The 24,092-nt window shown below is 36.8% G+C and overlaps 1 pseudogene; it reads right to left on the reverse strand.

The window, feature by feature from the left end:
- Positions 1-12,145: 12,145 nt before the first annotated feature.
- LOC112748817 (protein LONGIFOLIA 2-like) lies at positions 12,146-14,587 on the reverse strand (annotated as a pseudogene).
- Positions 14,588-24,092: the final 9,505 nt, after the last annotated feature.

Consider the following 24,092-nt stretch of genomic DNA (forward strand, 5'->3'; position numbering starts at 1 on the left):
ATGTAATTCCGGCAGTAGAAGGATATTGGTTGAAGTACGTCATGCCATTTGGAACAGGATGAAAAGGAATAGGGAGGACTCCACCATAAGGTTGATAAGGAAGGACCACTGGATAATGATGCATAGGATATTGTGGCAATCCTGGTATCTTGGTTGTGGATGCATCTGGAACTTCAGTCACTTCTATTCCTGATGTGTTAGTCTTATCTTTTAATGTCTCTTGAGTTAGAGTGATTTCTTCGATCTAAACATAAATCATAATTTTTAAATAATTACGATACAGCATTTAAAAAATAAATAAAGAAATTAGTCAGACAAGCTAGAGTCGAGTAAGAATTTTCTCAAAATGTTGGCCTCACTCACCCTTAAACTCTCAGTTGCACTTATGGTATTGGATTAAAATAATTTAAATTCAAATTAAGACTTTAATTTTCCTTCTTGAATTATATAATATAAATTATTAGATATGCGAAATGTTACCTTCTGTCGACTTTTTTTGCTATTTGCTCTAATCTTCGGTGTCTCTGTCAATTTAGATACAGACTTCTTGCTTCCACAACCCTTGAATTTTTTGTAATAGAATAATAAGAAATAATATAAGCACTACGAGAATAATATGTTGCAAATTTGAATTGAAATGACAATAAATTTGATAGATGGTATAACATGGACAAGTGCTTGCTTTAAAATTATTGTTATTGTGCACGGGTGTATTTTCTACTGATTTTGTGTTCTGAGAGGGAGTTTGTTTATCGGCATCACATTCTTCAACCTGCTAAAAAAAATTTTAAAAATTGCTCAAAATATAGCATTATTTAATAGTTCTGTGAAAGACACTAAAATAATAGGTAAGCATAAAGTATATCCTTAAGCAAGGCATTATATTAATACCATTGGTTCATCTTCAGCATTTGAGTATTCGGCGGGGGAGTCCTCCTTGGCGAGTAATGGACATGTCCTAACGAAATGCCTGCTTGACTTACAATGAGAACATCTTCGCCTCTTTTGGCCTTTTGGAACCTTTCTTGGAGCCCCTATTGACTTCACAACAGCTGGATCACCTATTAGCGCTGACGTGGGAGAAAGCCTCGCTTGTGCATCACCTTTATTTTACACCTTCGAAATTAGCTTAAGTAACTCACCTGAGATTTCCCTATAGTCGGCTGAATTTTTGGAAGAAATATCACAAAGCTTCCAACAAATAGATGCCATTGCACCGTATCTAAGTGTGGGCACTATATCATCAGCGGTGTCTTGCTCGCCAATTGAGGATATAAAATCACTCTTTGCATCTCTTGTCCATCTTTTTAGGATAAGAGATGTAGGGACGCATTTTGCATTGTGATGCTTCAAGACCCCAAAGATGTGGGAGCACGGTAATCCACGAGTCTCAAATAGCCTGCACTCACATGCAAACAGGTCCTTGTCTTTATTGTAAGATACTTTAAATTCCCATTGCTGATTAAAATACTCACTCGTGTTGTACTCAACAATGTCTCCACTGTTTGGGCATTCAGTCACATTTAAGGCACCTGCTGCTTCTATCTCATCTTTCACAAGTTTGAAAATATTTCTAGTATAATGTTCAGCAGCTTGTTTCTCAAAACTTTCCAAGCACGTAGTCAAAATAGGAAACTTATAAAAGGTTTCAAAGTCAGCAGTAAGATGGTTGTTTCGGTAATGCCTTAGTACTTCACTAAATTTATTCATGAATTCAAGGAGACTGGTTTTACTGTCAACATAGTTCTTCAATAATGAATGAATTCCCTCACACTGTGATGTAGTTCTTATGCGGCCAAAGAAGTGCTCCCTCAAATATGCGGTAGCCCACTTCATTCTGTCATTATAAATGCCCTGGACCCATTCATTCTCGGCAAGTCCGTATTTGGATATGATCTCGTTCCATCTCTGTTCAAATATTTGTATGGTAAACTGTCCATACAGTAATACACTAAAATTGTCCCAAAAATTCTTGTTTTTATATTATGTACCACATTATGATGGAGATGCCATGCACAAAGACGGTGTGGTATACCAGGAAATACTTCTAGCATAGCCTCTCTCATAGCACGGTCTCCGTCTGTCACAACGCCTCCGGGTAGTTTTTCTAACATGATTTTCGAAAATTCCTTCAGTGCCCACTTGAAAGTTTCGGACCTTTCATCTGAGAGCAGAGCGCATCCAAAGATAGTTGTCTAGCCATGGTGGTTGGTCCCTGAAAATATGACTAAGGGCTTGTTGTATACATTTTTCTTGTAAGTGGTGTCAAAAGCCAGTACATCGCCAAAACATTCGTAATCAACAACGCTTTCTCCATCAGCCCACACCAAATTATCCAACCTTCCATCCTTTAACGGGTCACTGTCTGCCTTAGAAAACAGATAGGCCAACGCAGCAAATGCATCACCGTCTTTCACTTTGCCACGCCTAGTCTTACTAATGTGGTTATGTAAGTCTTTGCTGGTAAAACCCACTTTATCGTATCCACCTTTTTGGGAAACCATGTAACCCATTATGTGGCAAGTTTTAACACCACATGCTCGCAAGTTGTCTGCTTGTGTTTTATCGGCCTCATCAAGCCCACAATTCACAGCAATAAGATGTCTGTACTTAGGTGGACACGGTAGATGATTGTGTTCACTCTCAAAGATACTGACTTTTTACTTACCCATTCTATAGTGACAAATGAACCAAATCCTCGCCCTGCAGTTGACACAAGTAATTGCCCTATGCTCTCTTTGCCGATTGTCCCTTTTAAGGTGCTTCCAATGTCTTTCTCCTGCTTTATTGCAAACCAACTGTCTTGTATTAATGTTGCCATTAGCATCCATCGTCTTCAAGTCTTTTCGGGACATAAATCCATAGCACTTGGCATATTTGGCATAAAATTCACAAACTTGAGATTCTGTATCAAACACCAGTCCCCATATGTCTTCAATGGTCAAATCAGTTATCAACTTTTCATCACCATCAGCATTAATTATATCTGCCTCTGCTTCATCTACAGTTACATCCACCATATCATCACTTTCATTGGAACTGCACTCATACTCAACACTTAAATCCTCTGATTGATCACCATCCTTATCCGACTCTTTGCCATCATTCTCCATGATTGAACTTAAAATTTTAACATGTTAGGTACTAACTAAATGCTAGGAGAATGGAATAGGCATAATGAACTAAACCTTTTTTATTAAAATTATTGGTCAATCAAATTCTATGAAACCTAAGAGCTATTAGTACATAAGAATGTTAAAACAGTTTTTAAAACTTAAAAAAATTATAATAAAGTTTTCCAGAGAGAGAAGACAAGAATTCAACTATTCTCATAATGGCACCACTGAAGGATATCCTTAAATATGTTGGCTAGTTTATAGCTTTAGCAGTTGTATTATTTCTAGGGAATATAATAAAGCGACCAATTTTCTAGATCAGCAACATAATAGATATGTCACAAAATTTGATACCTTCTATCTACCAATATGCCACAATACAAAGGCTATGAGATCAAAGGCATACAGATCACTACGACTTAGTGAGGAATATGAAAAAGAAATTCCTAAAGTGGGTCACAAGATTTACATCTTTAATCATCACAGGACCAACCTCAGAGAGAAGGTCCAAGCATGGTAGTAGAATCTCTTTGGAAGCATGGATTGAGCCATACTAAACCAATAGGAGCAGTTTTAACATGGCAGGAGCAATTTTACCATGGCAAGTTTTCATCTTTCACTCAATGAACAATTTATTAAATCAACCACAGCAAAATACAATATAACAATCAAAAGGTAGAGAACAACACCAAAACAATAATTTATCAAATTAACAAGTTAATAAGATCAATTAAAACTGAAAATCAAAATAACAAGAACAATTAACATTTTAAACCACAGCAAACTAACAACAAAATAAAAACTAGAAAACATACTAACCATGAAAACAACAATAGAAAAAACAATAACTGAATAATTAATAGAAGAAAGAACAAGAAGAAGGAAAAAAAATCATCCTAGGATGGAGCAGTTCTGAAATTCAAACAGTACAGGGAAAGGGAGGAGCTTTAAATCGCGACAGAGATGGCTGAATGGAGGCAGACAATGGTGGAACGGTGGCTGAAAGGCCACAAAATAGAAGCTGAACAAAGGCTCGAACACTCGGCGTAGACGACTGAACAGAGGGCTAAGCAGCTCGAACAAGGGTTGGCCAAAAAGGGCAGAACAAGGGTTGGCCAAAAAACAGACGCAGAAATTTGGCCAAAAAAGAGGCAGATGCGCGGCAAACAAGGGCGACGTTGCGTTGAGGCTGTAGCAGCGGCGGTGGCTGGACGTTGAGGAACGGCGATGAGAGATGGCTGCTTCGGTGCTTCTTCCAAGCTGCATTTGAGTTCTCATCTGTCTTCTCTGCGTTCTTCAGTGTGTTCATTCAGAGGCCAGAGAGAAGGAAGTGAGGGAGTGAGGAGGAGCTCGATGAGAGGAAGGAGGAGAGTGGCTGAGTGAGACTGTGAGAGAGGAGAGGCGAAGAAGGTTGCAAGAATTTGAAAAGTGCCACGTTCAACTCTTAAGTAGCAAGTTTAAAAACAGAGTAATTTCTAGAAATTTGGGCAGCAAGTAGCAGCAAAATATAAGCACATGAATCCAAAAATTGCAATTAACATGAGAAAGGCATGGATTGCATGTACAGAGGCAGCATCAAACTTAATTTCACAAGTACAGTTCAGTAGGACAGCAGGTAGAATCAGGTTACATGAAATAGAAACAGCACAGCAATGATCATACCAATATCATTTAGCAAACAAGCAGTATTAAGCCATGTTGGATAATTAAGAACGGAGCAATTATCAGACCTAGAATCTTCTAACCACAACCTAGCTACCTAACAGCATATATATCTATCTATTCTAACAAACAGAATTAATCAGCAATCTAACTAAAAATAACAACAGAATTAATAAAAAAAAATAAAGAAACAGAGCAGGAAGTAGGGATGAGGCAGGGGACCTGGAATGTAGCAGAGATAGACTGGGAAATAGAAAGGGGAAGAAGAGCAGAAGTAGTGCCGCCTAGAGTTAGTGGTGGCCGGCTGAGCTCGCGGCGGCGCAGAGAGCGGCGCGAGCGGCGGAACGATGCAGGGCAGAGAGATTTAGCTTCTCTCTGTGGCAGTGACGAGAGCTGGGGGGTAGAAGCGTTCGAAGGGAAGAGGAGAGGCGAGAAGAGAAGAGGGAAGGTAAGAATGGTGGTCAGCTTGCCCAACGTTGGGTCGCCGGACGGAGAGCACGGAGAGAGAGGAGCGGTGAGAGGGGGTGAGAAGAGGGAAGAAAAATAGGTAGAGAGGGAGGTGATTAATTTAGGGTTCAGCAGCTTTGTTTAGTTTAACCTTTCTGTCTTTTTTCTTTTTTTTTTAAAGAGACAAAATGACGCAGTTTAGGGGTATTACTTTCAAACCAAAAACTCGCTAAAAAATTGGACGGTTCTACCGTTTCACCGATTAACTGTCGGTTCGACCAGTTTTTTCACCAGTTTTTTGCCAAGCGGTTTCTGGCCTTATCCAGACCAGCTAGGTGACCGGATTCCGGTTATTCTGGTTGAACCGGCCAGTTTGGTTCGGTTTTCAGAACCATGGTTACTGGTTAGGGTTCCTCTAACCAACGGCACCGTTTTCAGCAAATTTTAGAAAACCGGTCTGGTCCCAGTTCGGTTCGACGGTCCAATGACGGTTTCTGAATCTTTCGGTTTTGATATATGACCGATTCGTTTTTTATACCGGTTCACGGTTCGACCGACCGGTTCGAACCGATTTTCAAAATCTTGGTCCGAACTGCTTTTTCCCTCAGTTCACAATTTGACCGGTTCGACCAATCAGTTCGAACCGTTTTTAGAACTTTGCATTTTTCCCTTATTCCAAAAATCTAGCCAGGTGACGGTTCGATTCGACCAACCAGTTCATAAAGATAAATGCCATTAAATAATAAAAAAATTAAAAATACAATAAATCATATACCTTTTTTAGACCTTCATCAACTTTTCCCATAAATTCTTTTTGATAATATTTCAACAAAACTTCAATTTTGGTATCACATTGTAGTATGAATTGCTGAATTTAATAGTTAGGGGGTAAGTCAGTGACACCAATTAAGTAATAAGATAAAATAAATAAAAACAGTAACAACCCTGAAAAAGACATTGCGTACCGAAAACATAGCTGGTAAATACCAGTGTGTTTGACATCCTATTTCTTTCTCCTGCATGGTTAGCATAGTAGCCACCAAATCCAACATCTATGTGGTAAATAATAAATATATTAGGAATTAAAATATGCTAGAGATAGCAGTTTAATTATGCACTTACATCCCATGTACTCACTCCTTGGGAATTAATGACTTGAAATTGTCACGAGTTCTGCTAAATTTTTTTGTTGTCGCCAATACCTCATCACTACATATACGAATCACATTAATATTGAACTATTTTTTAAATTTTTAGTAGATAGATAATGAGATATTTAACCTTCTTTTATTTGGTGCAAACACATAGGTTGTCATTTTAATATCTAAGTCATCCAAATCCATGTATGCAGGAGGCTTAAATAAAATCGGGATCCACCGGAAAAAAAAAAAAAAAAAAAAAAAAAAAATTGGTAAGATCACTAAGTTATGTAACCGTAGAGGATTCATGTGAATGCTTGTGATATGAGAACTTACAGATGGCCATTCAATTCTCCATTTATTGTGCTCGATTTTTTTATGGTTTAGGGTAGGCATGCTAATAGAATATCCACTTGGTGTACTCTTTTTTAAGAGTGCCTTTTGCTCCTCAGTTAGAGATTTGTGTGAGGTCCCTGGTGGATTTTTTTTTTATTTTTTGAAAAGTTGTCTTTAATGGAGGCAGCATTCACACCAACCTTATTTTCAGACAAATGTGAATTCCAGACAATTCTTCTCTTGGTCGTAGATATCTTCTTATCGCGTACACTTGTCTGTTTTGATGCCTTTTTATTTGTACTAGAGTCAGACTGATGATGTTGTGGAGACTTTAGCAATTTAAGAATTTCATTTGTATCTCTTGGATTAGTAGATTGAAAAGGATATAAGAGAGTAGGAGGCTAAAAATTTGTGACAGTTGGACCTACAATAAATGATGGTGGGAATATGTTGTATAGTGATGGATGCATGGTTGTCGGATATTGGTTAGAATATACTGTAGCAGTATAAAAACCAGGGTACATAGAATACAAAAATTAGGGTATGTGAGGTATATGGTTCAAGTACGAATAATGTAAGAGTTGGTTATCAATAGCATTAATGCTAACATCTCTTGTGTCTCTCTTGTTCTCGTTACGTTGAGGTGATCGGGATGATTCTCGCTTACCCATATCAAAAACTCAAGCATATATGTAACACAATTAGAATTATAATGTGAATATAATTTGCTAATGATCTGCTGAGAAGTGTTTTTATATATAGAATAAAAGTTTGTTTGTTTATTCTTTATTATTGAAAAATATCTTTCAAAAAGATTTTATTGTTATATATATATATATATATCATATAATATAATTATAAAGAATATGTATCTATGATTGTAATTTAACAAGATTTACTATTTAAAGTGGATATTATTTTTATTTACAAATTATTTAAAATAGATATTATTATTCAAATTTCTTATTTTAAATTGATATTATAATGTACATAATAATATAATGTGGAAAGCTTTGCGTATTAATACATAATATTTATTAATAAATATTTAATTTTTTTTAAAAGATCACAACATTACCAAAACATGCTAATTTTAACTTTATTATTCTATGTGATAATAAATACATAATATTTAATAATAAATATATAATATTTTTAAAATTATATATTATTATAAATTTATTATTTTTATGTCGAAATTATTCATAATATATATTATTATTTAAATTTATTATTCAACGTGACAATAAATATGTAATATTTTTAAGTTACTGAAAATTTATTTTGTTTATTAAAACATGATTTATAATAGATATTATTATTTTAGCTTATTTTAACTTATAACTCTACACAATCATAGCATTTAAATTTGTAATATTGATTTAGATATAATATTGATTTTGACGGAATATATGATTTACTTATAAATAATATAATTGATGTGATTTATGTTGATTATAAACTAATTAGATTGTCAATAATTAGAATGATTTTGCATTTAATATAGATTTAGCGTAAATTGATATATAATAACAACTCTCTTTTATCATTGTTATGTATTTTTATTCTCAAACACATAACACTACAAGCTAATTACAATGGTAAGAACGCGAAGAAATAATCGAGCTACTTCTGTTGAGGCAAGTTCTATTCCTAACATGAAGATCTGTCAAGAACCAACTGAAATTCTGAACAAGTACGTACTATTTTTTTGGTTTCTTGTATTATTAATTTATTCTGAATGGTCTTGTATAATTTGATAATAATGAGTATATTTATTCGCATCTTTGATTAAAAGAATAAAATATAAATTATGTTGATTCTTTTTTTTTTAAAAAAAAAGACAAATGTTGCTACTATCCCCTCCCCCTTCTTTCTCAAAAAGGGGACCAAACTCAAACCTAAAAGGTAAAAACCCTATTAGAGTAGAATAGCAGCTAGGCATCCTCACCACTATCGGTTTCAAAAAGTTTGAGTGGTCTGCGCATAACACCTCCTGACGGGACATCTCCTCCATCCCCGTTGGTCCTTCCAAAACAAACCTACTTCTCTTTTATTTTCTTCTTTTTCACTCTGGCGCAGCATTATCCACTGGGGAAAAGTAACTGGCTGATGGGAGACCTGTTCCACGTCTTAGCTTCGACCTCCCAGTTACAGCACAGACATGCCTGACTGACAGCCTTGTTTCGAGAGTCTAAAGAACCCCCAAACAAAGTAGCCTCAAGCTCCTCTCCTCCTTCATTCAATTTCCATTCTTGAACCAAACATTGATTTTTCTTCCAATGCTTATCAGCCTAGTGCAGCACTTTCTACTCCAACGAAACAAAAGGAAAACCAAGTGTTGCTGCAAAGTTGCACTGAGACATCATCTTCAAGCCATAAGAAGAAGCAGTCCCTTTCAAGATTTAGCGGCTCCCACGTTACAAATCTTGTTATCCCCCTGTGCTAAAGCAAGTGAAGAACAAGGGAATGCATGAGAAATACATCAATCCAACTATTTCCTCCTCCTCCTTCATTCGATTTCTTTGAGTATTCTTGTTTTTCTGAGTTAATTTCTTTGATTGTTGATTGTTGTTAACAGGAAGAATTATTGATTGTTGTTTTTGTTGAGTTAATTACTATTGCTTTTTTTCAAATCTCGAAGTTAATTTTTACTTTGATCTGAATTTTTGTGCTATTGATCTGAATCTCGAAATTTTGTTCTCAGTTAGTTGTACATATTCTTCATGTTAATTATATTTTTGTATTCTTTTATGTAAAAGCTAAATGGACTTTGGTTTTTTTCATAGTGAATAAAATGAGATTTTGACCCTGCATGCAATGTTCTAATGTTACAGTGAACCCAATCCATCATTGAAGGACATAGTGACTTTAGACTCATTAGCTAATTCTGTTGAGCAATTGACCCAAATAGTTCAATCTCTTGTTCAACGATTGGAAAATAATGTCAGCTCTCCCTCTAAGGTGTTTAAGGTCTTTGGTTCCAATTCTAAGACTCTTAACAAACAAAATAGTGCGTCGAATAATCCATTGTTGCTATGCTGTATTGAGAAGGCCAAGACAGATCTGTCCATTGCTAAAAAAAGGAGAATAGATTCACTTGCTCTAATCAATATTCCTGGATTAGAGCTACCTAGTGTGAGTACTAAGTAATAAATAGTTTATTATTATTATTATTATTATTATTATTATTATTATTATTATTATTATTATTATTATTATTATTATTATTATTATTATTATTTCACTAATAACAGTTTTTTTATATATTTAGTGGGTGCAAGTCTGTTTTAGACCAATAGCTTCAATGGGTTTGGACGAAACTGAACTTGCAATTGCAGCATACTTGTATGGTAATCATTTGATGGATAAGTAAGTAAACTCAATTAGAATTTTATTTGTTAAACGGTGTTGTTGATTTGTTTAGCTATTTTATTTATGTTAAATTATCTTTGGCAGCTACGAGGAGGATATAGTATTTTCAGAGCTTACAGCTCACAGAGATGTATTTAGGAGCTTGATACCAGGAAAGCCAATCATTTCTCTTGTGCTAGACATAGTAGCAGATATGATGAGGATAGAGTTGACCAGAGAAAGTGGTTATTGGTTTTTACCCACAACTTTTGCGGTCATTATATAGGAGTGTATACTAAAATAATATTGGTAGTTGTTATTTGTATTGCGCATATAAACTAGTGGCTGAAATAATGCAGCTGTCAGAGAAGACAAAATTGGATCCCAACCGTCTGCCACTTTGTATCACATATGTTTATTTGGGCAAAGTTGACTGCTTAAAAAGAGTAAGTTTATATCATTTTAAATTCATATTAGCAAATATTGGCATAAAATAATTTTAATAACTAAAATGACTTTCTCTTGATTAGGTCTTTATCCCTGTATCTGAAACTACTAACGAAGGTCATGAACACTGGTACCTCGTAGTGATTGATCGTGTTAAAAGACAAATCATTTTGCTAGACCCATTACCCATTGAGAAACAGTTCAAGCGAAAGAGGACAGCCTTGAAATTAGTAACTATATTTCCCTTTTTTTTGTTAATTATCTACATATATGACTAAAAAGCAAACTCTAACATAGACATAAACAGGCAATTTATTTGGACGAGGTATTGGAAGATCGTTCATTCTATGACTTTGAGACCACTCCAAATCTGATTTCTTCACAATTTGAATTTGAAGAGCCAGAAGACCTTCCGACCCTCAAAGCTGGATCGTAAGATCATATAATTAGAAGTTATTGATATGAAATTTATGCAATTATATAATACTCTAATATAGCTTTCTCGATATGTAGGAGTAACGCGGGTGTGTGGGTTGCAAGTTGGATGATAGCTTGTTTTGAGGATGATCATTTTAACATAAAGGTAATGTTATGCACTAATCTTTTCCTTCGTTCTTTCTTTTATATTTAGGTAAATAAGCCTAATGTGTAATTATTCAAATTTTATTAGGTGGATGATGGGATTCGCATGAAGATTGCAGTCTCACTCGTGTTAAAGAATCATAATATGATCAGCTATAGGGTAAAAAATATACCATTGAAAATCTTAATAAGCTGTATGATAATCACCATCGTGATGATTATGAATTTTCACAAGATTAAATTTACAACATAGGATATTTATTATTATTTTTGTTTTTATTATTTTCTTGTGGGCATATGAACCGTCTAGTGACATACGACATTATATTTTGTTTACGTTTCTGTTGGTATCTGTTTGCCGGATTATTTAATGTCTCCATTTAACTATCTATGAATTTATACTCTTTTGGTGATTGAAATTTAGTTCTTTTATACTCTTTTATACTCTTTTAGTTCAGTGGCATTGTCTTTCTTGAAAGCATGTTTCTCTTGCGGGGATGACCCTACTCTTTTATAATCATGAGAGTCCGTCTATTCTAAAGTTATCCTTGAGGATTCAAGTTCTTTCACTGTGCTGTGCTGGATCTAAGGCTATCAATGATCCAAAAGGTTAGTTAAAGAAAGCTCTATAGCAGTTCTTTTATGAACCCTGCTATGCAATTTGAAGTTCCAATTGAGTTATTTACTTATCAAATTCTCTGCTAGCTTCATGTCAAAGAAAGCTCTATAGCAGTTCTATGCAGTTATTGAGAGAAATAACTGCCAAGAAGTTGGATATTTTGGTTAACAAAGTTAAATTTCATGCCACTTTCTCATATAACTCAAGCTGTTTCATGAGTTGTAAAGATTCTTTAAATGATTAAGGCTCAAATATTTATTTATCATCACATGACTTGTACTGGTTTAGGCTTATAAACAATGCTTGCCTGTTTCTTTGCATATTAAGAAAGTCAAACTTAATTTTTAGCCAAAATATATATATATATTAAGGCACTAATTTTTGTACTAAAATCTCATTAACAACATCAAATATGAGTTTTTTTTGCATTTCTTCAAGATTATTTATCCTAAGAATCTTCCAGCATTGTGCTTCATATTGAACTGCAGCTTGTTTGTCTTCAATAGTTCAAGTGCAAATATCAACTTTGGGTTTATCAGGTGACCTGGTGAATGAACTGCCTGGATTAAGCTGGGGCTACTGAGCAGCCCTGATGCGAGCAATATTTCTGCTATGTATTTACGGTCAGAATCTTTTCTCTCTGCAATTGATGAATTTCTCGCTATTATCTTCATTTTGCCAAAGAACTTTATCCAAATTCTGAGTTTGAAGGTCATCATCACTGGTTCCATTGCTGAAGTTGGCCTTTGTGTTATTGAATGAAAGAGGAAGGTTCAATGCATGCCCTATGTCATCAGGAGTGGCTAAAGCTTCATCTATAGAAATATAAATATGAAAGAGTTAAAATGTAATCCAAACTCCTTTCCTATAGATAATTTTATGTGAATATCACAAAAACTTAAGTGTAGAATATACCTAAATCTTTTGAGGTTTCTATCTTCTTTTTAATTGGAGAAGGTGGGTCTTCACTGTAAAATTACAGATCAAGAACAAAAACTGGACTTCGTTGTTCTGAAGTAGCTGTTATCATGGCCATAGCACTTTCCTTGCTTAGCTCCTTTGTAGCAGTCTGATCAATGAAAGAATATTAAACCTAGTACTTTATGCTTATGGGCAACCATTGTATAATGGGAGGAAGAAATACTTACATTTTGATTCATGTGAGTCACCTGTTGAATGGAAATACTGTTGTTGCTTTCAGAATGATCAGCTTGGGTGCCCTCTATGTCACGGTGAGAATCCATGCTTCTGTTGCTGTCAACATTGGAGGAAATAACATCAACTTGATGCTTAAAGTTCCTCTTTTGACACCGGATCTTGCTGAAGCCTTCATTTCTTTGCTGCAAGGTACAAACTTTTTTCTTAGGGGTGGAACTTAGGGACAATAACTCTGATGATTGCTTGTGTTATCTTCTTTTACTTTTGGACTCTGATGATTAGTTTGTAGGTGATCGCTTCTCAAAACTGAACTTATTTTGTACTCTTGGGCTTCTAGTCTCTGCTGTATGGCTGGAGTTATTGGTGTCCTCTCCATTGATGACCTGAGGGACTTTTGAGGCTTGCATTAATTTTGAAGTTTTCTTTATGTTACTCTTATCTGCAGAATGGAAGCGTTGACTAAAAGGATTTGTTGAACTGGTTCCTTTTGTTGTTTGACTTTGAATATTGTCAAGCAATCTTCCATCTTTGGGATCATTGGTAGAAAACTTGATGCGGCCTGATTTGCCATTAGTCATTTCTTTGGTAGCGACATTGGATTTTCTTGAGATTTGTGCTGGCTTCATGATGATAATTGGAAACTTTTTACCCCGGGGTGAACTTGAAATATCATCAGTGACAAATGTTGGGTTGGTCTGTTGTCTTGGGGTCTGTAGTTTCGAGCTTTCACTCAGACCTCTGTCAGAAGGGTAATTTGTTTCCTGGTCTCTTGTAATATCTAGTGAATCTCTGTATCTCTGCATTGCTTCCAGAATCTGCTTAAGGGCTCTGAGATCTTTTCCTGAATTTTTAAACTGAAGATCTGCAATCCTTTTCTCAATTTCACCATATACAGAGTGGGAGGGTTTTGAAGCTGTTGTCAAAGTCTCACTTCCCTTGGAAACTTGTAAATCAGGATCTTGGCTTGCATCAGGTTGCCTCCATGGGATTGGTTCAAGTGAAAATCGTGAATTTCTGATTAAGGCATTGTCCCTTCTAGAAGTCCCCAAGCACTGGTTTCTTGTTATAGGGGAAACTGGACTTTGGTGTTGGTTATATCCATCACTCATGCAAGACATTTGTGAAGAAGTATCACAAGCTTGTGTGCAATCTGGGAGTTCTTCCAGTCCCATTAACTTTGCTACAACACTCGATGCTCTCTTAGGAGTTTCTTATTCTTGCTGCTGCTGCCTAAGGATTGTGCTCGAACTCTCATATCCTCTCTCTGCACCCTTCATGAGATTTTGAGATCTTGTTGCTTCGCTATAACTCTTGTTGGATCCTTCTCTACTGTCCAACGAAAGCCTTGGGATTTCCTTGTGCTTTAATAATTGTTGCATTTCCCTCTCATCATAAGAGCGTCGAGGCGAATCCCATGGCCTTCCCCAAGACTTAGCAAGATTATGAAGGGGTTCATTGGTGATAATGCCTCTGCTATTGACAGATTTAGGCAACTGCAAAGGCCGGGGAGAGTCGATGTGTTTCAAGATGCGGCCCTTCTTTTTCTCTTTAGTTGCAGTTTTGACTGATAACCCTCGTGGCTCTCTCTATATTGAGTCTTTGATAATATCGTGGAAATTCAGGGACTGATGAACTGGGGTGTCGGGTTGTTTTACTGCTTCTGGATTAGAGTTTTCTTGGATCTTGATTTGGCAGAGAATTGTTCTGTTGAACTCTAAGGATGACATACTAGATGAGCAAGAGGATGATGAGTTAGAAGTTCCCGATGATTCTGTGGAGAATTGTTGATTCTCTCTTGCAACCTTCACATTATTGTTAGCCTGCAATTACATTCAAATATTTAATTGTTTCTGAAATTTTTCTCTGATAACTATTGAAATTTCTGGTATCTACTCACCATTGCATTTAGCATCTTATTATTCAGCTCTTTGGCTTCATTTCTTGTTTCACCTGATAAGGGAAGGACATTTTAGTAGGAAGTATATTTTGCATATATATTAAAAAGGGTCTGAAGAAAGGTTTGCCATTCATGATATAGTCCATAGAAAAGCAAAAGATATCCATAAATATAACTCTATACGAATTTAAGTTGAGCATAAATAGGGAGCACTTTTATTTATCACAAAAATATGGGTTTCTATTGCTCAGAAGCTTTAAAATATTTGTGGAAAATCCCAAATCTTATATTTGATATATTATTGTTATTATTTGTAGAATCATGTATCATTTGGGAATGTATAAATTCTTCTAGGCTTTATAGGCAAACAAATCAGTGAAAACTCAGAAATAGGAGAAACTTTCTTTTTTTTTTGTTTAAATAACACCGGTGAAGGGTGTTGTTCTAAAATTCAGCAATTTTCAAAAATACTTTTTCTAATATCTGAACATTCTCAGGCCACAAAACAGGTTTGAACCTCCAAGAAAACCAATTTGGTTTGGAAGCCAATTGGGGATCTGTTTCAGGTATATACACCTTTATTTTCGTAAAGGAATACAATTTAGTCACATAGAAACATTATTTTATCTAAAAAAACATTGTGTAGATCTTGTCTCTTTTGCATCAATAATATTGACCCATTGTTATACCTGTGTTGGGATCCATGTAGTCATTTTCCTTCATCCTTATGTAAGTCATTTTCCTTCATCCATGTAAGTCATTTTCCTTAGCGCATGTCCAGCTGAAATCGGCTTTGTTCTATGCTGAAGCTTGCTTTAGGTATGGATTGGAGCTACATGAAAAAGAAGAAATAGCAGAGGAGATTGCACGACTCAGGAGTGCCATTAACGTGCTAACTGAGGCGAAGAAAAATTCAAAGGGTGCGGCAGCACAGATTCTCGATGCAATTGGCAAATTAAAGGCCAATATTGGCAATTTTCTGGTATATGTGACAGATTTTTGGCTATATTGGCAATTTCAGTAATATTTTTGTTTTACAGTCCTTCAGTTCATCCTATCTGTGTCATATCGTGGGAAAATGTACTGAGCATTGAATAGCTTTCTTCCAAGTACAGTCGTAATTAAGAAACCTTACTAAAGCTAGAAAATTCAAGAGGAAAATTTGAGATGTGAAATTGAATGGAGTATTGATTAGAGTTAGCAGTAGGAAAAGGGATTTCAGTTTACAAAAGAAATATTAGTAATATATGTTCTAATTGTTTCATAGGGTTATAATTTTAAAAAATGACTACAACATTGGCATTAGATGTGTTTATAATTCTTATCAAATTTTGTGCTTGCTATTTCAGAGGCAACTAGAAACTCTTGGAGCCCAAAGGGCTGGTCTTGAAGACATGCTTAAAGAGATGAAAAGAAAGGTACACCTGATTAGGATGCTTCTTGTGGAATTTTTTCCATCCTATGTAATCCGTGATTCATGAATCTATAACATGTACTATTTATCTTTGCTTATATTTCTAAAAATATCTTCAGCATGATATATTACCAAAGTTGATGACATCCACTGGCTCTCATGAGGATCTCTTTAAGAAGGAAATAGCAAAATATGACCATATTTGTGAAGAAATAGTTCAAAATATTAAGGCACAAGAGAAACTGTTGATGCAGATCCAGGTATTGCATTATGTGCGCTCGCTTAAAAAGAATTGATGCATATTAGAACTTTCTAAGAGAAACATTTCCCAAACTGTCTTGGTGGTTTTTTTTTTTAATACAAAATTTTTTGGGGTTCCTTTTTTACTTACTACATTGATTATTGTGAGCAAGCAACAATCTTTAATCATGTGATTCTAACAACGCTTTGCTTTTATTTACAGGCTCAGAATGATGAATTCTCGGCTCTCTTCAATCTTGAAGACTATAAAGGTATATTGTATTTGGTTGTTCTCCTCAATATTGAATCTGATTTTAATGTACACAAAACTGAATATTAACCAGCAACAGAAAATTGTTTAAACTGATGCATTAATTAATGGACCTTCTTTTCTATTTCAGTGGTAATAGTTGAAATGGCTCTTATTATTTCATACAGAATGCTACCCTTTCTTTTTTTTTTTTTTTGGTGTAGTCACCCTACTTGTCTGATGGTTAATCTTTTCATGGTTTCCTTGTAATATCTCAGCTTCACGTGAAAAATGCTATAAGCAGATTAAAGCTGCCATAGCCAAGTTTTGAGAGATAAAAGACAACATTAATGAAGGGTTAAAATTCTATATTACTCTGCAAGTTAGAACTTATCAACTATGTGTTGATTGAATTCTATTATGCAAGAAATTATTTGAGTATGATTAAATATATGGTTGAAAATAAGTACTTGCTATTTATGTAAATTTTTGTTCAATAGGATGCGATCACAAATGTAAAGCAGCAGAGCAATGACTTCGTAATGACAAGGAACATCCAGTGCAGAGAAATGATTGAAGATGTTCAAAGAAAAGTGGCTAATATGAGTTTCCAAGATAAAAACTCAGGTGCTTTTAGTAGTAGCTACCCACCAGTTGGAAGCCAAAACCAAAGACCCAGTACATAACAAACAGATCCTCGTCCCCAAACACCTTATTATCAACCACCTGAGCAGCCTCTGGTTTCTTCCTACGGACATCCCCTTCCCTCATATAGTTCAGCAGCGCATCAGCCTCACCTCCATACCACATTCCACCAACATCTACCGCTCTATACCAACCCCATCAGGTTCATCAGCGGCACCAGCAGAGTATGGCTGGTGCGCAGAAATCAGGACGGTTCCATTCCTTGGTAACGGCACTAAAAACTCAATACACACGTTCATAATCTTAATTCTTTGTCACAACATCGCACAACTAACCAGCAAGTGCACTGGGTCGTCCAAGTAATAAACCTTACGTGAGTAAGGGTCGATCCCACGGAGATTGTCGGCTTGAAGCAAGTTATGGTCACCTTGTAAATCTCAGTCAGGCAGATTCAATTGATTATAGAGATTTAATAATTAAAAGATAAATAAAATATAAAATAAAGATAGTGATACTTATGTAATTCATTGGTGAGAATTTCAGATAAGCATATAGAGATGCGTTCGTTCCTCCTGAACCTCTGCTTTCCTATTATCTTCATCCAATCATTCATACTCCTTTCTATGGCAAGCTGTATGTTAGGCATCACCGTTGTCAATGGCTACATCCTGTCCTCTCAGTGAAAATGGTCCAATGCGCTGTCACTGCATGGCTAATCATCTGTCGGTTCTCGATCATACTGGAATAGGATCCATTGATCCTTTAGCGTCTGTCACTACGCCCAGCACTCGCGAGTTTGAAGCTCGTCGCAGCCATCCCTTCTCAGATCCTATTCGGAATACCACAAACAAGGTTTAGACTTTTCGGATCTCAAGAATGGTCGTCCATGGATTCTAACTTATACCACGAAGACTCTGATTAAGGAATCCCAGAGATATTCATTCAATCTAAGGTAGAACGGAAGTGGTTGTCAGGCACGCGTTCATAGTTGGGAATGATGATGACTGTCACGATCATCACATTCATATTGAGGTGCGAATGAATATCTTAGAATCGGAATAAGCTTGAATTGAATAGAAAAACAATAGTACTTTGTATTAATTCGTGAGGAACAGCAGAGCTCCACACCTTAATCTATGGTGTGTAGAAACTCTACCGTTGAAAATACATAAGTGATGAAGGTTCAGGCATGGCCAAATGGCCAGCCCCCAAACATGATCCAAGGATCAAAAGACAATCGAAAGATGATCCAAAGATGTTCTGAAGATATAAAAACAATAGTAAAAAGTTCTATTTATACTAAACTAGTTACTAGGGTTTACAGAAATAAGTAAATGATGCAAAAATCTACTTCTGGGGCCCACTTGGTGTGTGCTTGGGCTGAGCATTGAGATTTACACGTGTAGAGGCTTCTCTTGGAGTTGAACGCCAGTTTGTAACCTGTTTCTGGCATTTAACTCCACTTTGCAACCTGTTTCTGGCGTTTAACTCCAGAATGGAGCATGGAACCGGCGTTGAACGCCAGTTTGCGTAATCTAAACTCGGGAAAAGTATGAACTATTATATATTGCTGGAAAGCCCTGGATGTCTACTTTCCAATGCAATTGAGAGTGCGCCATTTGAAGTTCTGTAGCTCCATAAAATCCACTTTGAGTGCAGGGAGGTCAGAATCCAACAGCATCTGCAGTCCTTCTTCAACCTCTGAATCTGATTTTTGCTCAAGTCCCTCAATTTCAGCCAGAAAATACCTGAAATCACAAAAAAACACACAAACTCATAGTAAAGTCCAGAAATGTAAATTTTATTTAAAAACTAATAAAATTATACTAAAAACTAACTAAATCATACTAAAAACTATGTAAAAACAATGCCAAAAAGCGTATAAATTATCCGTTCATCACAACACCAAACTTAAATTGTTGCTTGGCCCCAAGCAACTGAAAATCAAATAGGATAAAAAGTAGAGAATATACTATAAATTCCAAAATATCAATGAAACTTAGCTCCAATCAGATGAGCGGGACTTGTAGCTTTTTGCCTCTTGAATAGTTTTGGCATCTCACTTTATCCATTGAAGTTCAGAATGATTGGCATCTATAGGAACTCAGAGTTCATATAGTATTATTGATTCTCCTAGTTCAGTATGTTGATTCTTGAACATAGCTACTTTATGAGTCTTGGTCGTGGCCCTAAGCACTTTATTTTCCAGTATTACCACCGGATACATAAATGCCACAGACACATAACTGGGTGAACCTTTTCAGATTGTGACTCAGCTTTGCTAAAGTCCCCAATTAGAGGTGTCCTGAGTTCTTAAGCACACTCTCTTTTTTTTGTTTTTTCTTTGGACCTTGACTTTAACCGCTCAGTCTCAAGTTTTCACTTGACACCTTCACGCCACAAGCACATGGTTAGGGACAGCCTGGTTTAGCCGCTTAGGCCAAGATTTTATTCCTTTAGGCCCTCCTATCCACTGATGCTCAAAGCCTTGGATCCTTTTGATTTACCCTTGCCTTTTGGTTTTAAGGGCTATTGGCTTTTTGCTCTTGCCTTTTGGTTTAAAGAGCTTTTGGCTTTTTCTGCTTGCTTTTTCTTTTTCTTTTTCTCTTTTTTTTTCGCAAATTTTTTTTTGCAAGCTTTTGTATTCACTGCTTTTTCTTGTTTCAAGAATCATTTTTATGATTTTTCAGATTATCAAATAGCATTTCTCCTTTTTCCTTATTCTTCAAGAGCCAACATATTTAACATTCATAAACATCAAATTCAAAAGATATATGCACTGTTCAAGCATTCATTCAGAAAACAAAAAGTCTTGTCACCACATCAAAATAATTAAACTAGTTTCAAGGATGAATTTGAAACCCTGTACTTCTTGTTCTTTTGTAATTAAAACATTTTTCATTTAAGAGAGGTGATGGATTCATAGGACATTCATAGCTTTAAGACATAGACACTTAAACACTAATGATCATATAATAAAGACACAAATATCAATAAAACATAAGGCTCAAAAATCGAAAAACAGTAGAATAAATAGACAAGGAGATTAAGGAATGAGTCCACCTTAGTGAGGGTGGCGTCTTCCTCTTCTTGAAGAACCAATGGTGCTTTTGAGCTCCTCTATGTCTCTTCCTTGCCTTTGTTGCTCCTCCCTCATAGCTCTTTGATCTTCTCTAATCTCATGGAGGATGATGGAGTGCTCTTGGTACTCCACCCTTAGTTGTCCCATGTTGGAACTAATTCTCCTAGGGAAGTGTTGATTTGCTCCCAATAGTTTTGTGGAGGAAAGTGCATCTCTTGAGGCATCTTAGGGATTTCATGGTGAGGAATTTCCTCATGCTCATGTTGAGGTCCATGATCTCTTATTTGCTCCATCCTTTTCTTAGTGATGGGCTTGTCCTCTTCAATGAGGATATCTCCCTCTATGTCAATTCTAGCCGAATTGCAGAGGTGGCATATGAGGTGAGGAAAGGCTAACCTTGCCCAAGTGGAGGACTTGTCAGCCACCTTGTAAAGTTCTTGAGGTATAATCTCATGAACTTCCACCTCCTCTCCAATCATGATACTATGGATCATGATGGCCCAGTCTATAGTAACTTCAGACCGGTTACTAGTAGGAATGATTGAGCGTTGAATAAACTCTAACCATCCCCTTGCCACTGGTTTGAGGTCATGCCTTCTTAGTTGAACTGGCTTGCCTCTTGAGTCAATTTTCCATTGAGCTCCTTCCTCACATATGCCTATGAGGACTTGGTCCAACCTTTGATCAAAGTTGACCCTTCTTGTATAGGGGCGTGCGTTCTCTTCCATCATTGGCAAGTTGAACGCCAGTCTTACATTTTTCGGACTAAAATCTAAGTATTTTCCCCAAACTATGGTAATCCAATGCTTTGGATTCAGGTTCATACTTTGATCATGGTTCCTAGTGATCTATGCGTTTGCATAGAACTCTTGAACCATTAGGATCCCGACTTGTTGAATGGGGTTGGTGAGAACTTCCCAACCTCTTCTTCGAATCTCATGTCGGATCTCCAGATACTCATTCTTTTTTAGCTTGAAAGGAACCTCAAGGATCACTTTCTTCTTGGCCACAACTTCATAGAAGTGGTCTTGAGATGAATCTCTCCATCTCCCATGACTCAGAGGTGGAAGCAATTGCCTTTTCTTTCCTCTTTCTAGAGGTTTCTCTGGCCTTAGGTGTCATATATGGTTATGGAAAAATAAAAAGCTATGCTTTTACCACACCAAACTTAAAATGTTTGCTCGTCCCCGAGCAAAAGAAGAAAGAAAGTAGTAGAAGAAGAAGAAAATGGAGGAGATAGGGGAAGAAGATGTACTCGGCCAAGGAGAAGAAGAGAGGGTTGTGTTGTGTGAAAATGAAGAAGGAGTGAGGTGTTTATATAGGAGTGAGGGAGGGTTTAGGGTTCGGCCATTAGGGTTTGGGTTGGGAGGGAAAAGAGTTTGAATTTTGGAGGTAGGTGGGGTTTATGGGGAAGAGAGGATGGATGTGAGTGGTGAAGAGGTGATTGGTGAAGGGTATTTGGGGAAGAGAGTTATGAAAAGGTGTGAAGAGGAGAGAAGAAGATGTGGGGATTCTATGGGGTCCACAGATCCTAAGGGGATCCTGTGGGGTCCACAGATCAAGTGGGGTCAAGGACTTAACATCCCTGCTCCAATTAGGCATGTAAAATGCCCTTGCTGTGCAATTTTGGCGTTTAACGCCAGACTGCTGCCTGTTTCTGGCATTAAACGCCCAAATGTAGCTTGTTTCTGGCATTTAACGCCAGGTAGATGCTTGTTTCTGGCATTAAACGCCAGTTTGGTGCCTGTTTCTGGCGTTAAACGCCAGACAGATGCTTGTTTCTGGCGTTTAAACGCCAGACTGCTCTCCTCCAGGGTGTGCTATTTTCAATGCTGTTTTTCATTCTGTTTTTGATTTTTCAGTAGTTTTTGCGACTTCACATGATCATCAACCTAATAAAACATGAAATAACAAAAAGAAAATAAAATAGATATGCTTAAATAACATTGGGTTGCCTCCCAACAAGCGCTTCTTTAATGTCAATAGCTTGACAGTGAGCTCTCATGGAGCCTCACAGATAATCAGAGCAAGGTTGGAACCTCCCAACACGAAACTTAGAGTTTGAATGTGGGGGTTCAACACCAAACTTAGAGTTTGGTTGTGGCCTCCCAACACCAAACTTAGAGTTTGACTGTGGGGGCTTTGGTTGACTCTGCAGTAAGAGAAGCTTTTCATGCTTCCTCTCCATGGTTACAGAAGGAGATCCTTGAGTTTCAAACACAAGGGTGTCCTCATTCAGTTGGAGGACCAACTCTCCTCTGTCCACATCAATCACAGCTCTTGCTGTGGCTAGGAAGGGTCTTCCAAGGATAATGGATTCATCCTCTTCCTTCCCAGTGTCTAGGATTATGAAATCAGCAGGGATGTAAAGGCCTTCAACCTTTACTAACACGTCCTCTACTTGTCCATAAGCCTGTTTTCTTGAGTTGTCTTGCCATCTCTAATGAGATTCTAGCAGCTTGCACCTCAAAGATCCCAAGTTTCTCCATTACGGAGAGTGGCATTAAGTTTATTCCTGACCCCAGGTCATACAGAGCCTTCTCAAAGGTCATGGTGCCTATGGTACAGGGTATTAAGAATTTGCCTGGGTCCTGTTTCTTTTGAGGTAATTTCTGCCTATCCAATGCATTTAGTTCATTGGTGAGCAAGGGAGGTTCATCTTCCCAAGTCTCATTACCAAATAATTTGGCATTCAGCTTCATGATTGCACCAAGGTATTTAGCAACTTGCTCTTCAGTAATGTCTTCATCTTCTTCAGAGGAAGAATACTCATCAGAGCTCATGAAGGGCAGAAGGAGGTTCAATGGAATCTGTATGGTCTCTAGATGAGCCTCAGATTCCTTTGGTTCCTCAAAGGGAAACTCCTTATTGGTCACTGGACATCCCAGGAGGTCTTCCTCACTAGGATTCACGTCCTCCACTTCCCTTGTAGGTTCGGCCATGATGGTCAAATCAATGGCCTTGCACTCTCTTTTTGGATTTTCTTCCGTATTGCTTGGGAGAGTACCTGGAGGGATTTCAGTGACTCTTTTACTCAGCTGGCCCACTTGTGCCTCTAAATTTCTAATGGAGGACCTTGTTTCATTCATGAAACTTACAGTGGTCTTAGATAGATCAGAGACTATTTTTGCTAAGCTAGATGGATTCTGCTCAGAATTCTCTGTCTGTTACTGAGTGGATGATGGAAAAGGCTTGCTATTGCTAAACCTGTTTCTTTCACCATTATTAAAGCCTTGTTGAGGCTTTTGTTGATCTTTCCATGAGAAATTTGGATGATTTCTCCATGAGAGATTATAGGTGTTTCCATAGGATTCACCCATGTAATTCACCTCTGCTATTGCAGGGTTCTCAGGATCATAAGCTTCTTCTTCAGAAGATGCCTCTTTAGTACTGTTGGATGATTCTTTCAATCCATTCAGACTCTGAGAAATCATATTGACTTGCTAATTCAATACTTTATTCTGAGCCAATATGGCATTCAGAGTATCAATTTCAAGAACTCCCTTCCTCTGAGGTGTCCCATTACTCACATGATTCCTTTCAGAAGTGTACATGAACTGGTTATTTGCAACCATGTCAATGAGTTCTTGAGCTTCTGTAGGCGTTTTCTTTAGGTGAATGGATTCACCTGCAGAATGGTCCAATGACATCTTTGATAATTCAGACAGACCATCATAGAATATATCCAGGATGGTCCATTCTGA

Source organism: Arachis hypogaea, chromosome 15 (assembly GCF_003086295.3).
Source record: "Arachis hypogaea cultivar Tifrunner chromosome 15, arahy.Tifrunner.gnm2.J5K5, whole genome shotgun sequence".
In the NCBI taxonomy this organism is placed as follows: Eukaryota; Viridiplantae; Streptophyta; class Magnoliopsida; order Fabales; family Fabaceae; genus Arachis; species Arachis hypogaea.